This window comes from Hippoglossus stenolepis, chromosome 12 (assembly GCF_022539355.2).
Source record: "Hippoglossus stenolepis isolate QCI-W04-F060 chromosome 12, HSTE1.2, whole genome shotgun sequence".
Lineage (NCBI taxonomy): Eukaryota > Metazoa > Chordata > Actinopteri > Pleuronectiformes > Pleuronectidae > Hippoglossus > Hippoglossus stenolepis.
In genome coordinates, this window is record NC_061494.1 from 13,964,103 (window position 1) to 13,978,749 (window position 14,647).

At 42.2% G+C, this 14,647-nt stretch overlaps 1 protein-coding gene across 2 annotated transcripts in view; it reads left to right on the plus strand.

Moving 5' to 3' along the window:
- The window catches only part of tet1 (tet methylcytosine dioxygenase 1), a 30,599-nt gene that overhangs the window by 4,334 nt on the left and 11,618 nt on the right, over positions 1-14,647 (plus strand). The window lies entirely within an intron of this gene.

Sequence of the window (14,647 nt, forward strand, 5' to 3'; positions counted from 1 at the left end):
TCAAATTACATGTGACAGTGTCAGTGTGACCGCGTAAAAGGGGACGTTTGTAGTAATGAACCCAAAGAGAATTATCACGTGAATCTGCAGCTTCCCTTGTCTTTAGCTGTTTGAATTACAACTTATTGGTTCACTCTCACTTCTCCCAGGCGCCAGGTTTCAGAGAATAAGGTCTATAAACCCAACATAAGCAGAAGTAGCATCTTGCTGGTAAACACTGTGGAGCATTTAGTAGCTAAAAAACAGATATTCAGTAAGGTAAGAATGCTGCTCCCTGTATGCAGCATGTGTAAGAAGGCAACTGTTTGCTTTAAAAAAAAAAATTAAATGACAGAATATTGTTTGGAAATGTTTTGTTGGGACTGTGTGATTGTCAGCTTGGAGTTCTGTCTGTTTTTTGTATGTTTGTTGGTCTGTATCTTTGTCTGCAGGATTACGCAAAAACCACCAAACATATTTCCGTTTAAAATTGGACATGGATCCGGACAAAGGGGTGGATCTTTTCCTTCTCTAAAGAGGTTATGTTTTCACCCCTTGTATTTTGGTTTGCTTATTTGTAAGCAAGATTACACTAAACCAACTGGACATATTACCACAAAACTTGTGGTATGGTTCAGAGAAGAATCCATACAATTTTGGTTTGGATCTGGCTTTCTTTAACATTGTGAGGGCGTTTGTTTCATTATGCATGGAACTATAAGAAGTAGTTTTGACATTTTTGAGATGAGTGGCTAAGTTGCTTAAAGCATGTGCAGTTTCTGGTTCTTTATCTATTACATACTTGTGTAAAGACAGCAGGCCAAAAGAGATTTTTCAATCATTTTGGTCAGTGGGAATAAGTGTTTCTCAGGCAGCTGCATGGCAACTCGAGCTACATAACCATGTACATGTGTTCACTGGTGTCCATGTGGCTGGGGGAGGTATGTGTGAGTGAGGGTCCATGTGGCTCTGCAGCCTTGCGTGCGCAATTGTGCATGCATCCACTGGCTGAGCGCTCCGAGTGGTAGCAGTGGCAGTAGCAGATTAGGGTTGATTGACCTTTGTGCACTATTTCTGAGCACACGAGGGGGCGAGGAGGGAGAGATCAGGCCGGCCAGAGATTTACAAACATATTATTTGGAATAGCCTGGAATGTGGGTCAGTGTGTGTGTGTGTGTGTGTGTGTGTGTGTGTGTGTGTGTGTGTGTGTGTGTGTGTGTGTGTGTGTGTGTGTGTGTGTGTGTGTGTGTGTGTGTGTGTGTGTGTGTGTGTGTGTGTGTGTGTGTGTGTGGCTCAGACTCAGACACATTTACAGCGCACGGCATGTGCCTGTGACTTTAGACAGTGTGTTTGTAGACTGCTGTTAGAAAGACAGACAGGGTAAAACAACTAAACATCTGATCCACTATCACTCACACAACAGAGCCTGTTGTTATTTCCTCATTTGTCTTAACTGACATCACGCTGGCCTACACAAATATGTAGCAATAACATATTTGTGGTTTGAGAACAGGGTTTTTTGTTGGATTCTGTCTGTGTAAGTGCTGGGTTAAAGCAGGTGCCGTCAAGACAGATGGTACGATGCTGTCTGGCAAATCCTCAACTTCATCCTTTACTTAATTCTCTGATGCAGAACAGGTAGAGCAAGGTTGCCTTTTGTCTTGTGTTTAAAAATATAAATTAAGACAGCATGCTGTCAGTGTATGTGGGTTAACCTTTTGTGTACTTGTAGTGTGAGTAATACGTTGACATACTTGCAGGCCAGTCTTGCTGATCAAGCTCACACACCCTTCCAGCGAATGTTTATGTCTCTAGGAGGATTTTTTTTTTCAAAACGGTGCAAAGGCCAGTGAGGAATTTACATAGTGGCACATGAGTTGTGTTTCTGGTTTTACAACAGTGAGTGAATGAGCAACCACACCAAGATTGGTTTGGTCCTTAAACACATACATTTCAGATTCAGCAGTGCGTGAGTATGGGCGAAGCCGAATTCCAAAAACACTCCGAACTGTTTTGATTGTGTCTGTGTGTAAGAAAGTGAGTGTCAAACACACTGCGATTGGAGCTTTCCCTTGAAAAATGTCTGGTTTCACTCAGGCTTAAGGCCCCCCTCATATACTTGCCTTGTATAGGGGCCAGGACGACAAGGCTGAGATGTAGCCCTGAACACACACAAACACCAGTGTTGTAGTGGACATGATACACAAGTATACACTGTATACCCACGAAGAAAGTTCCTGGATTTCTGTATATCCACTTAAATACTGGGTAGAGTTTAACTGGAAGGAAGACATCGTTTTACTTCCATTAATAAAATTCTCCCTGTGTACTTCAATGTCGCGAATCATGGACGTTGGTGTACCACAATACTACAATAAATTTGCGTGCTGAAACACACACACGCCCACAACACACACATGCACAAAGCCTAACAGTTCACAGAGTGCAAAAGCTCCTGTATTTGTCGAGTGAATTTGACTTGACATGTTTAGAGCTCAAGGCTGAATAACTGACTCTATTTTTTATAGACTCACTATGGTTATGTTAGGATTCATAGTTCATTCAATCTAATTAACACGTCTTTTTAATACAGTAAAAACAAGCACATCAAACAACACACAGCCATTATTATTACAGTGTTTAAACACTGAAGATGTGACCCGTTGTTGCCCCTCAGTCAGTCGGTGCCGGCAGCTCATTTGACTTCTATAACCAGTCAAGGGTTAGGGTTAGGGTTATATATATATATTTGGAAAAATGCAAAAGGATTAGCACTCGCAGGTAGCATTGTGAACTATTATCTGTGCATGCTGCTGTCTCCTTATCACTGTATTTACCAATACCTAGTGAGGTGCACTTAAGGTGAGGTTGAGGTGCACCATAATTACATAGCAAAGCTCAGTTCAGGACAACACAACTGCAGGTTCCCTCTATTTCCCATGCATACACAGAGTCAGCTCAGCTCAGCTCCTCCTGCGAACTCATTTATCTTCCGCGCTTCTTGCTCTATTACCTTTTTTGCTGCTGCAGTGCGTTTACCAGAGGTGTAGCCAGCTGAGATCACACATGTATCAGGAAAAAACTCGTGGGTCCCTCAGACAGAGCTCTGGTAGCCAGGACCGGCAGCCTGCAGCACCCAGCAGTGACTGTTTACTTTGGCAGTACCGCAGATATTCAAAGCGATGTGTATGTCTGTGATTGATTCATACTTGTGGGTTTTTGTGGAAGTGCGGTGTTCACTTATATGGCTCTATATATGTTTTTTTTTGTAGCCTGTAGTTGAGACCATCATGCAGCAAAAACACCCTCATTGTTCTTAAATGGATCCAACTTAACATCAAGTGAGAGGGATTTTTTCCCTTCAGACATCCCTTGTCAGCTCTGAACTCCTCTTCCCTCTCTAGCACACAAAAGTGGAGGTCGTAAGCGCTCACGGTTGCCATGGTGACCTCATTGTCTGCAGCTGACCTTTGACCTGCCTCGGTTGTCTGATGGAGTATTCTCAGGGTCGTAATGAGGATTAGTGGAGATAACCAACGGACACACACTCTTGTGGGTTTAAGGCTCTGAACTTGGTAACCTGCATCCAGGTAATAAGGTTAAACTGCGCAGCTTGTCCTGCTCATGGTGGCTCAGCAGGAAGCTGTCTGCCCCAAACGTCACATTCAGTAACATAATTGCTAACTGCACTAATACTCTGTGATTAAAAAGTACACATGAAGACACATGAATATTTTGATTTTCTGTTTTTTGATATTCTCAATGCTCTACTTTTACATTTGTTATGCAGTTGCATTGTCACTATGTTATCATGTTGTGTTTTGCTGCAGTGTGAGCAACTTTATCCCAAACAACAAACTGAGCTATGACATTTAACGATCTTGAACGTTGATTGATAGTGTTAATCCAAATTATTTCAAGATGCTGTAGCAATGTTCTCAAACAAACATACAAATCAAGTCTTTCACCGAACATAAAAAATAGACGCCCGCAATAATATCACTGCAACATCAACACGTATAAAAGAAGACAATCTTTTTGGTTTGATGCAATATCTCGCTTAATCATGATTCAAGTCTCTTTAGGATGATTATCATTCTATACTGAAGGGAAATGGGACAGCTGGAACATAAAAAACCTTGGAAAAACTTTAATTTGTGTATTAATTGTAGTATATAAGTACATAAAAGTAAACTTGCAGAGAGGCAGGATTGGTGACTCTTTCTAAAGCATGATAGAGTTTGGTGCGTCACTCTGTATCCTATTTGTGATTGAAAGAGAAATCATATCCTTTCACAAGAAGGAGTCCAGGATCCCCCACATACGCACGTGGGCACAGTGGCAATGTGCTGAACGACGGGTGCACATCCACGTATTCAACCCTCTTCATTACATAAACGTGTGGGACAGAAGGGGGCCGAGGTAGCGAGGAAGATTCGTGAAATGTCAGAGATGCTGCCAACATTTGAACAGAGCTAACTCATTATGACTGAGGGGAGTTTTTGTTGTGTTTCTGCCTCCTCTCCCTCTCCTCGGACTTCTCCTCTTCTTTGGCACAAACACGTTTTATGACATGAGTCTGCCTCTGATGAGGGCTGCTTTGTATTTTCTGTTAACCTGGTCCACACCAAATAAAAGTAAAAAGACCCTGTGAGGTAGTTATCTGTCATGGCTGCAGGGTTAGCTGGGTATTGGCCCAGAAAAAAAAGGAGAAATGTCTGTTTTATTTGATTTATTGCTCAATTGTATTGCCAGAGCCCACTACACATCAGAGCAGATCTAAGACCCAGACTGTGCCCAGCTGAAGTTTTACATCCAACCAGAGACAGTCATTTAATAACATGGGACGTCACGAAGATGCTGCTTACTTTAATGTTTTAAAAAATTAATTTGAACACATGGCAGGTTTGTGTGTTTTATGCTCTGCAATATGTCTAACCCTACAGATGTTTACAGAGTTAAACTTTTAAAGTGCTCTGCTCCTAAGACTTTGGGTTTGTTCTCACTGTTGTAAGGCTTTAAGTCCCCGGATAAGCTTTGAAGTCGTGCCACTTGGTTTCTCTGGGTGAAAAAAAATCCTCATTTTGCCCCCTAAAAGAAATGCCACTCAAATCCTAGCAAGGGCACACAATGGCCTCCATCTGGAGAAACCAGAGGTTATTCATGCATCACCCTGACTTAGCCTGCTCTTGAAGAGGATATAAAAACTCCCATTGCCTTGCTCCTTCCTGTCAGTACATCCAAAGGATCTGCCCCAGAATGCCACTCAGTCATAACTGATTATTGTCTCTATGTTGCACGCACTGCAGCTTGCAAGCAGTCTGCAGACAAGTATGCCGATGTGTGCGTGCATACACGTGTCAACATGCTTACTCAGCATGTTGCATTAGCACAAACCCAAGTACGGCTCTCATACTATGACTCAATGTGTTAAAAGCAGCAAGGCCCTGACACTTCATAATGCTGGGCATACATAGTACAGTTTTAGAAATACTGTTGTTAAATTCCGTGTTAAACATAGGGCTATATCAGTGTAAAATGCACCTACAGAAAGCTACAGAGCCCTTCTGGTGGCTTTTAGGGAAAACGTGCACCGAATAGGACGTGCACCGTACACTGACTGATTGATTCCACACTGTGGTGGAAATGTTTGCAATTACCTGTTATATCCTCCTCTGGGTCCGTGCATGGATCACAGCGGACATTTAGGCTAAAAACATGGTGTAAATGACACAGTTTCGAGTTGAATTTGAATACCGAAACTTACGGACACTTGGATGGCACCACAGGAGCAGTATGGAGGCATCTTCTGTTTTTTTCTGTTGTTTTTCTACGTTAAAAGTATTGTGCACTCAAACACTTCACCCACCCCTCCATCGGCATAGTGGTGAGTAGATAACAAGATAATGAATTTTCATTTTTGGGTGAACTATCACTTTAATATGTCACTGTGTGCAAAGAAAACCTACAGGTACAAAGAAAGACAAAGCAGGCACAAGACTAAAAAGCACATTTTGTTGAATGAAGGTTTTAAGTTCATCCCTCCTCTCCTCGATGGGTTAGGGTTGTCAAAGTTGGAGTGACCCAATGTCCTTACATATTGACCATCAGTGCTGGTCCCTAAATCAAGTCCATGTGGGTTTTGGGTGTGGTGTTGAATGGTGCACATTTCCTGCCAAGAGTGGGACTGTAGTATGTTACATAACGGAGTCTGTGTTTATGTGTGTGAAATGGAATTTTGAATGTGAATCCATTGTGTCCTTAAAATAGCCTCATCTGTGTGCTACACGCTATCCATACAGGAAGTATGTGTGTGTGTGTGGGTGTGTGTGTGTGTTGAAGAGGCAGAGAGCGTGCAGAAGAGAGTGCGGAAAGCTATGTTGTGGACATGTAGATGTTTTGTTGGAAAAGAAAGTTGTAGCCTCGAAAGTTTGCTGAATATGAGCCTCAGTGCTGCCTCCTCTCAGGTAACACAGACTTAATGGTTACAAGGTTCTCCTCAAGGCCCACACGACCTCAGTCTGGCTTCATTAGATCCAAATGTAAATGTGGATTGGTACCCCTCATTCATAGTCTCTAAACATTGGTGTGTGTTTGGTCTTTAACCTGTACAAAGAGGTGTTTGAGTGTGAGATTGTGTGAGAGGTTGTGCATGCATGGGCTGGATGTGCAGCATGAGGAAGGCTTCAAGCACAGAGTCATGTTTTCCCATAGTTGCCATCACTCACTTCAGCACCTTTAACTACACAATGAACAGGATTTTTAAGGTTGATACCAATTTCATTCACACATTTCACACTCAAAGTAAAAGTTTGCCATTAATTATCTGGACTGTGGTGACCTGCCATATTCTTACATCCATCTACAGTTTTAGAATGAACCAAAACATTTATTTTTACACTTCTCATGATAACCTAAGAGGTCTTTAACTTTGTGTGTTGCTGTGGTACTGCTTTGTAAAGCTTGTTTTTTATGCTATAGTCCTTAATGCTTTTACCATCCACACAGACAGTCAAACCACATACTCTCTGCAGTTTTCTGCTTTTGTGCATTTGTGCATTTGGTATAAAAGAAGAGTTTTACATTAAGAACTATGTGAGTTCTCATTCAGAGCACTCCCTACTGGACTGAGTAGAAACACCTATCTTTGGCTTATAATTACTGATATTCTTTGTTGCTTATTGGCTGTTATTAAATGTTAATATTGATTTATCTGCAAGCAGCATAAATTGGGCAATAAAATCAGCCCACCAGTCCCCCCCCAGCTTGCTTTTTCCTTATTTGACGTTTGCAGGATCATCATCATCTACCTTTAACTGACCATGAGCGGTAGAGAGTTACAACTTTACTAGAAAACAAATAACAGCTGTAACTCCCGCCAACTAACCGCCAGAGATCTGTAGCTTGACCATGCAAATGGGGGACAATTTTTCATTAGCGTTGGCAGTAAAGTCAATTATTGGCAACATTTATATTTGGCTCCGCTTCATCACTGGAGCCGGTCTCCAGTGGGTCAGCCTCCAGATGTGTCAGAGACAGTTTACGACTGTGTTGCAGAGTGACTCTCTTTACCTCTTTGCCTGCACGCCTGTGTACTGTATAGCCTCAGGTGATTAATGCTCAGACTACTTGTTTCTAACGAGAACTGGGGAACTCGTTTAAGGGGGAAAACATATGGGACACTTAAAGAGCAAATTAGGGTGTGGTGAAATATTGTTGGTAGTTGGTTGTGGAGTATTTTTCGGATGAAGGAATGGAGTGGCTTCAGGAGGAGGAATATTGAAGGCTGAGATGCAGTGTGGAGCATCTCAGCCTTGTGTGAAGCCAGTATTTTCATTCTGTAATGCAGGTTTTTTTCATTGTGATAAAGGTAGTTTAACATTGTGGAATAATATATTTTTTCACATTTTAATACCTTATTTGATAGAATCAAAGATTGCATGAGCAGATCAGATTTACAGGGTAAACTGCAAATGATTTGTTTTATGTATGTTTCGTTATATATTGATATCATATATTTCATATGGCTGTTGTGTAGTCCAAGTCCTTTAAACATGGTATCCCTATTAATGCCTCAGCAGCACACTCGTAGTTGACATGACAGCGGTTGGTAGGTGTGTATACACAAGGTGTGTGGTTATTGTTTGGGTTGTGTAACCTGTTTAACAGTAGTGTGTAGCCTCCATAAACGTCAAACCTGTCAGACTGCCTGTGTCATTACCATTAAGAGGATATCTTCCTATTAACTGCCATAATGAATCTGAAAACATTTATGACATCTCAGGTAACCCTCTCCTCAAGTTGGTAAAGCCCGGAGAATGTCCACACAATTGTGTCCGGATATTTTCCGGACTTTGCCTTTCATATATGAAAAGTGTGTTGAAATATGTACACATTGCATCTGTGTTTGTTTTACAATGTGTCAGGGAAATGACTTAACGTTGAATATGAGCATTAATAGATGCAAACTACATCTTCACCTACCTGCTTTGCAAAGGATGTGATATCTTTGAACCTTTCCATTCAACAAAATCAATCTGACGAATGAGAGAGAGACAGTTTTACTCTTCATAAATGCTGGGCATTTGTTCAAGGCACATATGTATGAAGCCACACGTGCAGGAGTTTGACTGAGATAAGCTTGAAGTGTCTAACTGACCAATTGACTGTTGAACTCAGTCGTTTGATAAAGACAGTTGTGCAAAAATGGGAGTAAGAACACTAATCTTTGACATACTTTAAAAAACTGCAACATAGTGTTTCAAAACACTGTGGTTACTTTTTGAGATTGTGACATACAGGAAATTGTTCTCATGAACTGCACTTCCCACCATGACCTGCTTTTTCCCCATTTGTTTCCTCCTGAAGTTTGCTTGCTGGACAAACTACACAGTTATAGTTTTTCATTGTTGTGTCTGCACTAAGCCCTGCGCTCCCTGCTTCCACAATCAAACACACGGTTGGCGTTGGTTACTAGAACAGGCACTGGCTTGGGCTGCCTTCATGTTTTTCGTGTCCTGGCGTGACCTCAACGTCTTGGCCACATGGTTGCCTTTAAAACAGGGGGAGTGTTTCACTCTCGCTTAACATTGCTTTCTCTCTTCTTGTTTTCTCTCTAACCGCAGCTTTTCTGCTTAGAATGAGACGAAAAGGCTTTTTTGGGGGGGGGTAGGCGAGAGATGGGTGATGTGAGAATCCATCCATCCTGCTCGATCATGTGGGTGTTGCAGAAAATCATGGAGCCACGCGGATGACAGTGTTTGTAATTGTTTAAGAGGCGGGGTCATGATGTAACACGCTTCATACTGTGTCTAACTGTGCACCGCTTCCTTATAATGTAATAGATCACATGCCTTACAACTGTGGGGGGGAGACACACTCGCAAACATCTGCAAACTGGCTAGTGTCATTGTCATGTGATGTGTTGGCCTCTGCTTTAACAGAGTAAGTGTTTTACTCATGGCTTTAAAATTAATTTATAATATTTATTAATCTGTTGTATTTTTTATTAGCTGATGGATTGTTTTTTTGTAAAAATAGATGTGTAAAAAGTTATGTTTTTTTGTTTATATGTCTGAACAGCAGTCTAAAACCCAAAGATATGGGATTTTACGTTGATATTAATATGTGAAAAAAAGCATTTAAGGAGATTTTTATGGCATTTAATCAGTTTGTGTCAGTTGTGTATGTATAGTTTTCAGTGAAAATCTCCAAGAGCTCAGAATATGTGCTGGTGAGCAGCTTCAGGGGTTAATATCTCAGCGGTGACGGATTTGTTTTCCTCTGATCCCGATCCAGCAAGTGTGCAGTATCCGCTCCACAGCTTGCCTCCTGTCCATGTGCATAGGGCTGGAGTAAAAAGCCCACATAGGGGATCCTTTGTTTAGGAGAGTCTAGGCATGGAAGATAATTTACAAGCCGCTAAGGTCCTCACGCCATTGGCTGATGAGGCTCTGTCTGCGTCTGCAAAAGGCATCCCGTATGTGTGTGTGTGTATGTGGGTCTATATGTGTGTGTGTGTGTATGCACGTCTGCTGTAGCAGCACTTTGCTACAGCGGCTCACAGTCGCCCTAGTCATGACACCCAGGATCTTGTCCTGCACACGGCTACTGTAGCCAGCGTTTTCTTTTGAGGCTAAAGGAAGCCACAGCAAGATGGCCACCAGCACCTTTTAGGGATATACTGCCCTAAACCAGAGGTGGAGGGGGGGGCTTCCTCTGAGGACAGACAAGGTAATAGCAGCCGGAGCATTCACCCTGGGGTCTTTTGTCTCGCTGCAGATGGGTCAGCTTTAGCGGAGCTCATCTCGAGGTTATCATCTGTTGTCTGTCTCTCTCTCTCTCTCTCTCTCTCTCTCTCTCTCTCTCTCTCTCTCTCTCTCTCTTTCACTACCACCCTGGATTTAGCTGATTGGAGCGCTTCATTTGGAGGCTGGTGTTGTTATAGTTACTACTGAACCACTGAGGATCTGGGCTTCTGTGTGTGTTTGTGGCTTCTGTGTGTGTTTGGCTTGTCTTTTCCAGGTGGGATTAGAGGATGTGACAACAAAATCATCAACAAAGAGGTCAGTCAGTTTCCACGGTAACAGACATCCCTCTTCCATTTTCCCGTCGCTGATCCTTTCTTGGCTGTTGTGTTGTGTGAAGAGCCCCTTCGCGCCCCCTTTTCGTCCTTGCAGTGTTTTGGACAGCCATATTTATACACCTGCTGTTTTCTGCCTCACAGAGAAGTGGAGCGCGCGTAAGCCTCGGGTCGTAACTTGTAATTTAGCCGGCTTTACTTGTTTGGCTGCAGTAGTGAAGGTGTTATTGTTATTGTGCAGTTTGTGTAGAGAAGTTCCCGCTGGTACTGATGCAGTCTTTATCTGTGTAATTTTATAGTTGACTAAGCTCTAATTCGTGAGCCAGCTCCTTCAAGTTTGTTGGGTGAACACTGTTGAGTAGGTTTTGTGTTGTTGACTACTGTGCGTTACGTTGAGCGCGATGCACACAGGAAACGCTCTCTGAATGAATGAAGGAAATGTTCACGTGTTGAGAGAAACAGATATAAACCACTACTCACTACTCACAGGAAGGAAGCATGTGCCTCTTCAGTGTTTCACTCTGAGGAGACGCAGATAAAGGTTGCGCATGAATATGGGGGTCTCTCTATTATCAGTCCTTGCACACACTGCGTGTGCAGATGTTTTTATTTACTGAATACGAGCGTGTGTTTGCTTTGAGAGGGGATACACACTTCTTCAAACCTCCCCGGAGATTTATCTCCTGAGAGAAGGTTGTTAAGATTCAAGTGACGGTCACACTTCTGTTGCCATGGCAGGTCTCTGAACGCTTAGCTACACTTTCAAGCATATGTTTTGTTTGATTTCTTTCAAAGCTTTGATGGGCGCTACAGACGAGCACGTGTTTGACTTGCACAAAAGCAAAGGACAGCGTTTGCATTTTAAAAACGCCATGGTGCAAGCGTGAGTGACTCGAGACGCCCTGAGGCAGACACAGCGCGCACAAACACAAAGACACAGCCCTAACACATCACAGGCCCAGCGTCCTCTCCCCCCAGAGACCCGGGGACTAAATGAGAGCACATGACTTTGCATTTACATTCTGCATTAGGCTTTTTGCTGCCACAAGATTAAACGAAATGCATTCAAAGAGGGGCTGCGTTTTGACGTCAGCCTCAGATCATGAACACTTGAAAGGATGCGCAGTCAGTCACACGCGTACGCATGCATAGAGACACGCGTGTGTCTGGTGCAGTGCTGGAAGGCGGCCAGTGGCGCTTTGTCACTGAAAGCAGTTTATTGTGACAGACACACTGCCTCTCCTCCCCCCCCCCCTCTCTCTGCTCCCCAACTTATTCCCTCTTTATCTCTCTGCCTCATTTCCACGTGTTTTGCAAAGCAGGTATCTTGATGCCTGGTTGCATTGGTAACCCCAGTATTGCTTCAGTCTGAGCTTCAGATATCTGTTGCATCAGCAATGTGTTTCTAGTAGTAAGGCTCTGTCCTGGCAGTCATGGATAGACAGTGGAGTGGGGAGAACGAGCGATGGATCAGAGAGAAATCAGATCAGTGAAAAGAACCTTAAAGTAGTAATCATTTTATTTATCATGAACAGCTCTGTGGTCACTGCAACTCTCACTTGCATTGCCAAACAAGAGCTGAACTTAGACCAAAAATACTCCCTTCTGCTTTTTAATAATCTTCTTCTCAACAGTGTGCCGTGCATTCCTGTGAATAACAGGCCAAAAACATACACAATGTGGTGTCATTTTCAAATAACTTTAAAACAGCTACACTGTAGGTAAATGACATTTTAAGCTATGTATCTCTTGCAGGAGGCAAAAATACACTTTTTTTCCTCTGGCTTTAATCAGTTTAACAACATATTGCTTTTTTATTCTCTTTCCTTTCCTATGAAACATCGCTTTCTGCTCACTTTTTTGTCTCTACATTTGTATTCACTGAATTTACACTGCAGCTTCTTGTTGGGTGTTAAATCTCCTTATATTATACAGTCTGGGATCTAGAGTCAGGAGATTGTTCGGTATTAATCCTCTTAGAACTCAGCGCTGCCTTTGACACCTTTTATTTTCCTAATTCAGTTAAGTGCTTTTTTGCTCTGCACTACTTTACCTCTTATTTTTCAGTAGCTTTTTTTACTCACAGAGACCAGAGTTTATTCCTCTGCTTCACAGGCCTCGATTCATTTCTCTTTGCATGCGATCTACTACACATCTATCTACTAATTCCAGAAATCCCCGTCTGTCTGTCTTAAGAACCGCTCATCTTATCGGCTTCACACCTGGCATGTGTATTGTTAAGGACCCATCCCATAGTAGTGCATTGTCAAATTTTGTGCGATTAGGCACAAAGCACAACGTGTGTTTTGTCGCTGCAATGCTTCATATTGAGCTTAATTACAGAGCTTTTATTTTGAAAAGTTGTAAATATGGGTCTGAAGATCTCTGAAATAGCCAACATACAACGTATGAAAAAATAAGTAAATACTTGTATATAAGCCACACACGTGAACAGTAGAAAAGCTATTTCAGTTTTCGTCTTGTGAAAAACATTGGCTATATCTGAAGTAGCTCTGGATCGTTACCACAGGCAAAGCAAACAGCCCATTCCAAACAGCCATGTTTATAACGGGCACTGCTCTACTGCTTGAAATTCAAAAATATTTTGTCTGAGAACTCACAGAACTGAGTTGGTCAGGTTGATGTATTGTTTAGCAGCAATGTGACTTTGTAGTTTTAATTTATTATATCACAGTAATACACGTCCAGCTCTGGCTCAGGAGGCAGAGGAGCCCTGTCAGTAGCTGCAGGGTTCATGGTTCAGTTTCACAGGTGTCCTTGCTCCCAAAGGTTTGGCCTCTGCCTTGCATGTGCACTCTGCTGCCATGTCTGTGTGCATTGGTAAATTAGAGACACTTTGGATAAAAGCTACTGTTCTGCTGCTGTAAAAGATACTTTTCTTCAGTCAGTTAAAACAGTTTAGTGTTATTATTCCAGTGTAAGTTAGTTCATGTCTGATGGAAACAGAGAGAACAAAGTGACCAGAGCACATGTTACTGATAAACTCCAGTGTTTGTCTGTTTGGTCTGTGGCTTCACTGGAGTCTGGTTTATAATGAAGTGCTGTTGCTGCTCTTGATCTGTGAAGTCCACATCTCCTGCTGTACAGTGCATTAACACAGTGTCAGTGATGGAGTTTAATGAATGCTTATGTAAGGTAAACAGCGATAAAGAATGTATCTCCAGCTCCCCTACGGTCACGTTTGTTCATTAGAGGGAAAAATTGGTTGCCTCTCAGACACACACATGCAGTCTCAGTCATAAACATACAGTACACACAGCTCACATTAATGCACACATGTCCTGCAGGTCGTGCAAACAAGTTTGAGATCCTTTTGTCAGCTGAGTCCTGGCACAAAGCGCTGTGCTTTATTGCCATGGGGGAGGCGTTATGTTTTCCGGTTGTCCATCCATAGGTACTTATATCTGTGGTGAGCTCGATTTCTCAGCAACACTTTGAGGATATTCCTTCAGTTTTGACCTCAAGTCTGAACAGACGTGATGTGACTGTCCTGTGAACGCAACAGCTCCGCAACACCAGGGAAAGAAAAGGGGGTACTCTGAGAGCGCATACCTCTGCCAAGGCTGATTGGCCACTTTAGCATTATATTCCATATGTATTAAGATTGGATACATTTGGATCTGCAACTTATTTCACCCATTCATAGATATTAGCACTATACACATGCCTGATTTTTGCTTTATTTATTCAGAAATGCCATATCTCACAATGTTAAAGAAAATAAAAAGAACAAACATTATCTCCTTGATTATGACAAAAATTCACACAAACATCTCAAGGGTAAAGTAATGACATCTTATATCCAAAAGATCAACAACATCACACCATAATGTTCAGCACAAACACTTTTCTGTCCGATATTCAACACCATAAATGAAGAACAGATTGGGATCATATTCACCATCATCATATTTTGCTGACACTAATCTTTGGTGCCCACCTTGAAACTGTGTTGACTGTGTTCATCTACTGTGCTGCCAGGTGGAAGATTTCTGTGTATCATCCATGTATTCGAGGTTGTAGCTTCTTTGCTGCAACATCTATATTTGAAGCATTGACTATTCA